This window comes from Symphalangus syndactylus, chromosome 1 (genome assembly GCF_028878055.3).
Source record: "Symphalangus syndactylus isolate Jambi chromosome 1, NHGRI_mSymSyn1-v2.1_pri, whole genome shotgun sequence".
Classification (NCBI taxonomy): Eukaryota; Metazoa; Chordata; class Mammalia; order Primates; family Hylobatidae; genus Symphalangus; species Symphalangus syndactylus.
This window is the reverse complement of record NC_072423.2, coordinates 39,835,244-39,844,321: the sequence shown is the minus strand read 5'-3', so window position 1 is coordinate 39,844,321 and position 9,078 is coordinate 39,835,244. Positions and strand designations below refer to the sequence as shown.

The 9,078-nt window shown below is 41.9% G+C and overlaps 1 long non-coding RNA gene across 1 annotated transcript; it reads right to left on the bottom strand.

The window, feature by feature from the left end:
- Positions 1-1,256: 1,256 nt before the first annotated feature.
- On the bottom strand, positions 1,257-9,078 carry LOC134736771 (uncharacterized). The gene is made up of 2 exons (XR_010121014.1): positions 4,593-9,078; positions 1,257-4,110 (listed from the first exon to the last, which is right to left on the bottom strand). It is a non-coding gene; the product is annotated as an uncharacterized lncRNA (long non-coding RNA).

The following is a 9,078-nucleotide window of genomic DNA, read 5'->3' as shown; positions in this document are numbered from 1 at the left end:
AACAATGTGTTTTTTTTTTTTTTTTAATAAAGCTTTGTATTAGTCCATCTTCACACTGCTATAAAGATACTACCAGCGACTGGGTAATTAATAAAGGAAAGAGGTTTCATTGACTCACAGTTCTATATGGCTTGAGGAAACTTTACAGTCATGGTGGAAGTTGAAGGGGAAGCAAGACAGGTCTTACATGGTGGCAGGCAAGAAAGAGAAGGTATGAAAGAGGAACCGTCAGACACTTATAAAACCATCAGATCCCATGATAACTCACTCACTGTCATGAAAACAGCATGCGGGAAACCGCTCCCAGGATCCAATCACCTCCCACCAGGTCCCTCACTCAACACATGGGGATTAATGGGATTATAATTCAACATGATATTTGGGTGGGTACACGAGCCAAACCCTATCAAATTTTATTCTGAAGCTTTGTGTATCTTTCTTTTCTTTTTTTTTTTTTTTGAGATGGAGTTTTGCTCTTGTCACCCAGGCTGGAGTGCAATGGCACGATCTCAGCTCACTGCAACCTCCGCCTACTGGGTTCAAGTGATTCTCCTGCCTCGGCCTCCTGAGTAGCTGGGATTACAGGCACCCACCACCACGCCCGGCTAGTTTTTTTATTTTTAGTAGAGACGGGATTTCACCATGTTGGTCAGGCTGGTCTCGAACTCCTGACCTTAGGCAATCCACCCACCTCGGACTCCCAAAGTGCTGGGATTACAGGCGTGAGCCACTGCGCCTGGCCTGCTCATTTCTTTTTAACACTGAAAAATATTCCACTCTCGATATACCACAGTTTATTTTTCCATTCACCTACTGAAAGACATCTTGGTTGCTTTCAAATTTTGGCAATTATGAATGAAACTCCTAAAAATATCCATGTGCGGGTTCGTTTTTTTTGTGTGTGTGTTAAGTTTTCAACTCATTTGGGTAAATACCAAGGAGTATCATTACTGGATCATATGGTAAGAGTACGTTCAGTTTTAAGAGAAACTTCCATACTGTCTTCCAAAGTAGCCGATATGATTTGGATCTGTGTCCCCACTGAAATCTCATGTCTAATTGTAACCCTCGGTGTTGGGGGTGGGGTCTGGTGGGAGGTGATTTAATCATGGGGGTGGATTTTCCCCTTGGTACTGTGTGGTAATATTGAGTCTGTTCTTGTGAGATTTAGTCACTCCTCTCCATCTACTCGTAAGATCTTATATGAAAGAAAAAATTTCACCAAAGATGATTTAAAAAGAATAAGAACCAGAGGCAAGGAGGAAAATAATTTGTATATTGTTTACATGAAGGATTAAATCCAATCAAATTTGTGATTTTATTAAATCTTTTCCAACTCTGAAAAAAGCAGCAAAGTAAGGGACATAGCTTGACCAGTTATTAAAACACAGTATAAAGCCTCCATAATTAAAACAGCATGGTACTGACACTTGAATGGACAGATTACTAATAGAACGGAATAGAAAGCACAGAAAGAGATATAAATACACACAGGAATGTGGGTTTTAAAAGTGGCTTATAAGAGAGCTGAATTATGAAATGATCCTTTACAGAGAGAAAAATGAGAAAGCCCCTCAATTCTTGGAGGAAGGCTCTGAATGGGATCTTTACTTTCCCTCCTTCTATCCATGGTGTTGGATTTGTCTGGGCTAAAATAAAATGCACTCACTGTAACTTTGTGTTCCTTTCTAAATTCAGGTAATTTGGGGCAGCTGGACAGCAGTAGAGTTTCTGCTTCATTAAGCCTCCATTCACCACCAAGCTCTTCAAAGCACCCCCTCCTCCCCAGGTCTGGCCCTCCGCCTCAGGCTCTGCATCGCTCCTGCTGTGGGCCAGCTGTTCCTGGGCTGTAATGCAAAGGCTCTTCAGAGGCCACAGGCCCTTCCCAACCCTTACCGAGGCCTAAGCCCAGATATATATGAAAGCAGAAAGCTGCTCTACATGTGGCTAGCACTCCACCTGGATTTAAGCCCCAGAATTCGGATTGGTCTGAGGGCAGTGTGGTTATCACAGAATTAAAAAACCCCTCAGGTTGTTCTAATATGCAGCTAAGATTGAGAACAGCCACTTCACATTTTTAGCTCTTTCTCTCCATAAATTTTGGTAAATCATTCTCTGATGATGCATGAATAAGATGTTAAGTAAAAGCATTATAAGCTACAATGCTATGCATTAATATCAGAACCTTCAGGATGGGGAGAACAGGGTGAATTTGAGTAGGGATGCTCACATTTTAGCTGCTAATCAGTAGCACATTTGTGCTGGGGAACACGGTGAGGCCTTTTGTTACAAATGTTGATTTCAGATCTATCTATCTCCTTCATGTTTCTTCTAATAGCTCTATTGCTGCAAATTACAGAAAGTGCCGATGGTCTCTCACTGGTATTCTTAGGCGAGCAACGTTTCATAAGGAAGCATCCCTGTTAGTCGGCCCGAGTTGGAGGGTTTCCCCTCTACAACCCTCTCCCTCAAGAAAGCACAAAAAGATACTCTTTTTGAGCAGCCATGCATTCTGTTTCTGTATCTTAATGTAAAAGCACGCTAACCTGTTCACAATCCCTTGTGGGTCACCATTTAAAAATATTTTTGTAGCTAACTTTGTAATATTTTTAAGTTTCTACACTTTGTATTTAACTAATTTAAACCTCATTTATTTAAAAATATATGTGTCAAACTTATTTTATTCATCAGTTCACATCGGTGGTTTTTAAGTTACCTTTATCATAATACTAGCCTTTAGTATCATTTCATTTACACATTAAAAATAATATACACTGAATTTTATAAATTTCTATCTTGCTTAGTTTTATTAAAAAACTATCATGTGCTGGAGAAGTAGGAATTCAGATTTGAGTTTTACAAAATTCATTCTAGTAAAAGAAAAGCTCGTGATTTGTCAATTTCAGTTATCCTCTAATTTACCTTCAAATTCTAAATTATTGGAAGGGGAAATGGGGCAAGGGGCCTCAAGAGGGAAAGTTTTGCAGACCTCTTAGGTTCTCCTAGGGTCTGGAAGTCGTTTTTGAGGTCATATATACGTACTTTACTTGTGCAATTTTATATTTAGTTTCTCCCTAACAGGACTATGTACACTTATAAGCAGGGATTGGTACAGTTCTCAGACGCTCCCATAAAAATTCAGCACCATGCTAAGTACAGGGTAGGGTATTAGTAAATAATTCTTGCAGGCTGGGCACGGTGGCTTACACCTGTAATCCCAGCACTTTGGGAGGCCAAGGTGGGTGGATCACAAGGTCAGGAGTTCAAGACCAGACTGGCTGACGTGGTGAAATTCCATCTCTACAAAAAATACAAAAATTAGCCAGGCCTGGTGGCACGTGCCTGTAGTCCCAGCTACTTGGGAAGCTGAGGCAGGAGAATTGCTTGAACTCAGGAGGTGGAAGTTGCAGTGAGCTGAGATTGAGCTACTGCACTCCAGCCTGGGCAACAAAGTGACTCCATCTTGAAGAAAAAAAGAAAATTCTTGAACTCAGAGGAGGCTTTACCATGAAGTTGAAGAAGTCCAAGCTCTATGGCCCCTTCAAAGGCCTCAGAAAAACTCTAGTAATGTGTTTACCTGGTCATGTGTATACAAATACAGGTAATTGTAGATAATGTAGCATATACATTTATAAACACTATTATTTTTTAATAGGAATTGTGAAAAACAATTTATTGGAATGCCTGTGTTTTTCAGGCACAACTTGTAGTGGTATTGAGGCAGGACAATGGGGTCTGGAGGCAGAGAACATAAGGCCAATTCATGCTGATTTCCTAGAACTAAATCAAATGGAAACACTTCAGCTATGACAGGAAACATCCTCTCCATTTACTTGGTGTACACCAAGTAAATGACTTTGTAACTTTACTTCATCATCTTAATTTACATAGCGTGTACACCAAGTAACCAATGGAAACCTCTAGAGGGTATTTAAACCCCAGACAATTCTGTAATGGGCCTCTTGAGACCCTATGCTTGGGCCTGCTCCCACCCTGTGGTGTGTACTTTCATTTTCAATACATCTCTGCTTCTGTTGCTTCATTCTTTCCTTGCTTTCTGCATTTTGTCCAATTCTTTCTTCAAGATGCCAGGAACCTGGACACCCTCCACTAGAAACAGTATTACAAACAGCAGATTTGTGAAACTGCATGCTCTTTAAGTTCTTACCAACTTTTCTAGAACAATGAATTATCTTTTGTCACTATAGAAAATATGTCAAAATATGAAGATGCACTCGAGAAATGCAAAAATGTAGAAAAAATGTTTATAGTGATATGTCAAGCAGTTAAATAAAATTTTTTTCTAGGCTTTATGGTATTGCTCAATGTGCCGAAAAGGGTTAACTCAGCAGGCTCAGATTGTTCAAACCCTGCACATGCCAAATAAAAGATTGTCCCTTGATCAGCTCCTGGGAAGAGAACTTCTGACCCCCTAGAATATCCTGTTTTTGTGTGTCTGAGTCCCTGAGCCATGCTGTATCAGTTTGACCTCTGGGGACTAGAGACCAAGTAGCTAAGTTCAGTCATTCAGATGCTGATGACTGTGACTGACCCCCCCGCCCCCAATAAAAACCATGGACACCAAGGCTCACCTGAGCTTCTCTGGTTGGCTGCACTCTACCTACAATGACACATCGTTGCTGGGATAATTCAGTGCTGTCTGTGCAACTCCACTGGAAGAAGACAAATGAAAACTTGGACGTAATTTCTCCTGGACTTCACTCCATGTGCCTTTTTGTTTGCTGAGTTTCATCCATACCCTTCTGTTGTAGTAAACCATTACCATGAGCAAAACAGCTTTTGTTGTTGACATGGAGTCTCACTCTGTCACCCAGGCTGGAGTGCAGTGTTGCAATCTCAGCTCACTGCAACCTCCACTTCCCAGGTTCAAGTGATTCTCCTGCCTCAGCCTCCCGAGTAGCTGGGATTTAGTCGTGAGCTACTGCACCCAGTTAGTTTTTGCATTTTTAGTAGAGACAGGGTTTCACCATACTGGCCAGTCTGGTCTTGAACTCCTGGCCTCAGGTGATCCACCTGCTTTGCCCTCCCAAAGTGCTGGGATTACAGGCGTGAGCCACTGTGCCTGGTCCAAAACATCTTCTCTGAGTCCCTTTATTATTGGGCCTGTGGGTACTCTTTAAGAACCTCCAACAAAGTCAGCTTTTAAAATCTTGAATTGCCATGACCTTTCTCATTCTTAATGAACACTGACTTTCATACCTCTTAGTATAATACTAGTATTCCCAGTACTGCATTTTCTTAAATAAGGACCCTAAATTGTATAATTTCCACCTCCACAAAACCTGGACTTACCCTTGTGTATATTCTCACATCTTGAGCCTTCACACATGGTGCTATCTTCACTTGGAATGAGTCTGCTGAATTGACCCACCTGAAAATTCTGTTCTTTGTTTGGGTCTTTGCCAGAAGTTTGTTCTCCTTGTCAGAGCAGTTCCTCCATCCCCACCACCCATAATACTTTACAAAGAACTGCTTTAGCACTTACTCCATTAGAATGTGGTTACCTTACATTACAGATGCATGTGTGTGTGTCTTGCTAGACCAGGAATGGACTGGCTCTGTCATTTTGATTCTCTCAGAAAGGGAGGGAGAAGAGACAGAGGACAGGTAGAGAATCAGAATTTGTGTTCATCACCAGACCGACATGGAGTCCACCACTGACTAGCTGTGAGATGTTGGGCAAGTTTCTCTCTCAGTGCTTCAGTTTCTTTGCCGTAAAACCACTTGCTGAAATAACACTTCCCTTACAGGTTGTTTTGAGGATTAAGTGAGAAGATGTAGGTGAAAAGACCTAGCCAGCAATCTGGGTAAAGCCTAAGGGCACAGGATCTGGAATGAGGTGCCCTGACTTTGAATTTCATTTTTCTCACCTGCTAGTGTGTGACTTGGGGCAAGTTATTTCACTTCACCTCAATGTGTCTATCATGTTATGGAGACAACAGCATCTACCTCACAGGATCACTGTGAATGGTTAAATGAGCTAGCCAGTGCCTGGCACATAAGAAGGAATCAATAAATATTGGCTATTAGACATTCAATGAAGGCTAATTCCTTTGTTTTATGGCATAAATCTGTGCATAGACTTGGGCATTTGTGTTTATTTCCTTTAAATTAATATAATCCTGCTTGTACCTCTATGGCAGGGCAGGCAGAAAATTCAGCCTCGGGCAGACAGAGCTCCCCCACGCCCATGTCTAAGAGGTGCTGCGAGAGGTCCCAGGTATTGGTCATCAGCTCCTACAGCTGCTCTGGAGTCCTCATTCAATATCTACTGTCCTCTCTCCCAGTCTTGGAAGACTGTCTTAGTCTGGGCAGGAAGAACCATCCTGTCCTCCCTCCCAACCCCTGCAGAACCTCCAGCAACATTCCCTAGAAGGGAGGGCAGCTATGAGGTAACTGGGAAGGCCAGGGTGGCTTTCTATCTTAATAAGAGCTCCCCCAAAGCCTGGCACCTGCTCCAACAGCTAGACTTGGGTGTAAGGGGACAACAGAGGGCTTCAATGTGTATTTCTCCTACTACCCCTATTTTTTACTCCAGCAGACTTTCCACTGCAACTGGGATTCTCTTGCATAGATGTAAGCCTCTGGAATAAGTAGGCCTATTTACAGGCAGATGGAGAGCTTCAGGAAGCTACAATTTCCTACAGCCCTAAAGGTTCATTCCGCTACTCAATTGTTGTTGTTATTTATCAAAGGCATCCAAACTTACTAGGCATTACGGTTCTTAGCCCTGGCTGCACCTCAGAATCCCACCAGGGGAGCTTTAAAAAGTGCCCATGCCTGGGTCCCCATCCTCCAGACATTGACTCAGTTTGAAGTAGGGTCCAGTCATAGATGAATTTTTGCAAGTTCCCCAGGTAACTGACATGCAGCCAGGGCTGGGAATCACTGGGTTAGGATTTGTGGATATGGATGCAAAGGGTGTATTATATATAGAACGAGACGTTACACTGTCCTTTGGAGCCCACTAGCACCACCTCCCTAGCCTTATATAGTGTAGTTACTGTTCTTCCAAGAGATGGCAGGGCCTGATGGGAAATGTCTTGGGTTGAAAGTCAGTTTGGAGTCTTAATTATTTCATTTTTGGTGAACAGTCTGTGGCCTGATTTCCCTTTACAAAATAAGAAGTTAGGAGGTGAAAAGATTTCTGCCTGTATTCTTCAGGGGATTCTGGAATGTAGCTTTTTGGGGAAAAAGTTATATAAAAGACGTTTTAATATCCCTAAAAAACGTCAGTACCCTAATACAAACAGCATGTTTTAATACCTTTACCTCTCTTCAGAGCTTAAAACACTATCCCCTCTCAGCTCTGAGACCTTCAAAGGAAATAAATCGGTGGTGGTATTGCCAAATTAGTAAGAGCAATTAAAATGTAACCTAGCACTAGTCACAAAATAAGTAAAATGTAGTAAGTTTACTATACACAAAATACATTCAATTACAAAATATACTAATGAGCAGTTTAAAACCAGGTTGATTTCAAACTAGAAATTCAAACTGAGTGAAATATATGAATGAGCTCATGCTGGCAAATACTTTGATGCCTTTGGTCTCATAATTTTATCAGCTTGCATTGCTTCACTGCTTTTTACATTTCTAGTTGCATTCATGGTCCTAAGGAGGGAAAATGTTCGTATTTGGGCTTAAGTAGGGGCTAGGAAAATGAGAACCATTTATTACAACCTAAGATTTAATAATTAGATTAATTTCTATCCATTTCCATTAATTAAAAGGTAGTGTAATAGCACTTAGTAAGTGCTCAGTATTGCTCTGAAAGTTTTACATGTATTCTAATCCTCAAAACTGACAAACCCAAAAGGAAAGTACTCCGATTAACCTCATTTTACACAATAGGAAACTGGAATACAAAATAATTATGTAACTTTGCCAAGATCATACAAGCAATAGAAAAGAGGGCAGAATTCAAACTCAGGCAGTCTGGCCACGGAGCCCATGCTTTTAACAATGACTTCACTATCCTGCTAGACCCTGCTTAAAAATCTTAATTTCAATTCCGAGTGAGGTGGAATATCTGATTCAGCTTCCATTCTATTCTCCTTCCAGAAACATCATCCCAAACCACAGAACACTTGTCCTTCTTTGCACTTCTCAGTATCAAAGAAGAATATCGTCCTCCATCTGGTGAGCACATTAACTGATCCCGTTTACGTTTGCTTCTAAGAGTTGGAGGCGGTCCATGTATTAGATTAATCCAATCAACAAATATTGAGCACCTATCAAAACACTGAGGTAAAGAAGAATCTAGTCTTTCCTTGCCCAGAGGTTTACCACCTAGTGAGGGAGATAGATAAGCTGCCTCTGCCAGGCAGTGAGATAATTGCTACAATGGAGGGAAGCACATGCTGCTAACATAGCTCCTGACAGAGGAAAGGACCCGGAGCTGGGGAGGGCAGGACTGATGGGAAAGTGTTCCTGGAGAGGTGGCTCTTAACCTTGGCCACGTATTAGAATCATTTGGAGAGACTTTAAAAGATTGCCAACCCCAGACCACAAACCAGTCTAATTACATTAGAACTTCTCATGCCCTAAAGCAGTGGTCCCTGAAGAGCAGTATTAGCATCCCCTGGGAACCTGTTAGAAATCCCATGCCAGATCTACTAAACCAGCCCTCAAGGGGATTTCGATGCAAACTAAAGTCTGAGCAGTGGTTCTGAAGCTTAAACAGGCATCAGGATCCTTTCAGGGTTGCTTAAAATACAGATCGCTGTATATAAAGCATACTCAGACCCAGACTGCTAGGTCACCCCCAGAGGTTCTAGTTCCATAGGTCTGGGGTGGGGACCAAAAATATGCATTTCTGACTGGTTGTCAGGGTGCACAATTAATGAGAACCACTGTCCTAGAGGAAAGAATGGCCAAATTGGAATCAGAAAGGTAACAGCTGGCAAGCTGAAGGATGTGGATAATGGGATGAAAACATTCAACGATACTCAAGCACCAGCCACATGCCAGGTGCTGCTCTTGGAAGGAACACAGAAAAGTCCCTCTCTCAGGAGCTTACCTGTCCAGGAACACAGACAACAGACATTGTCTGAA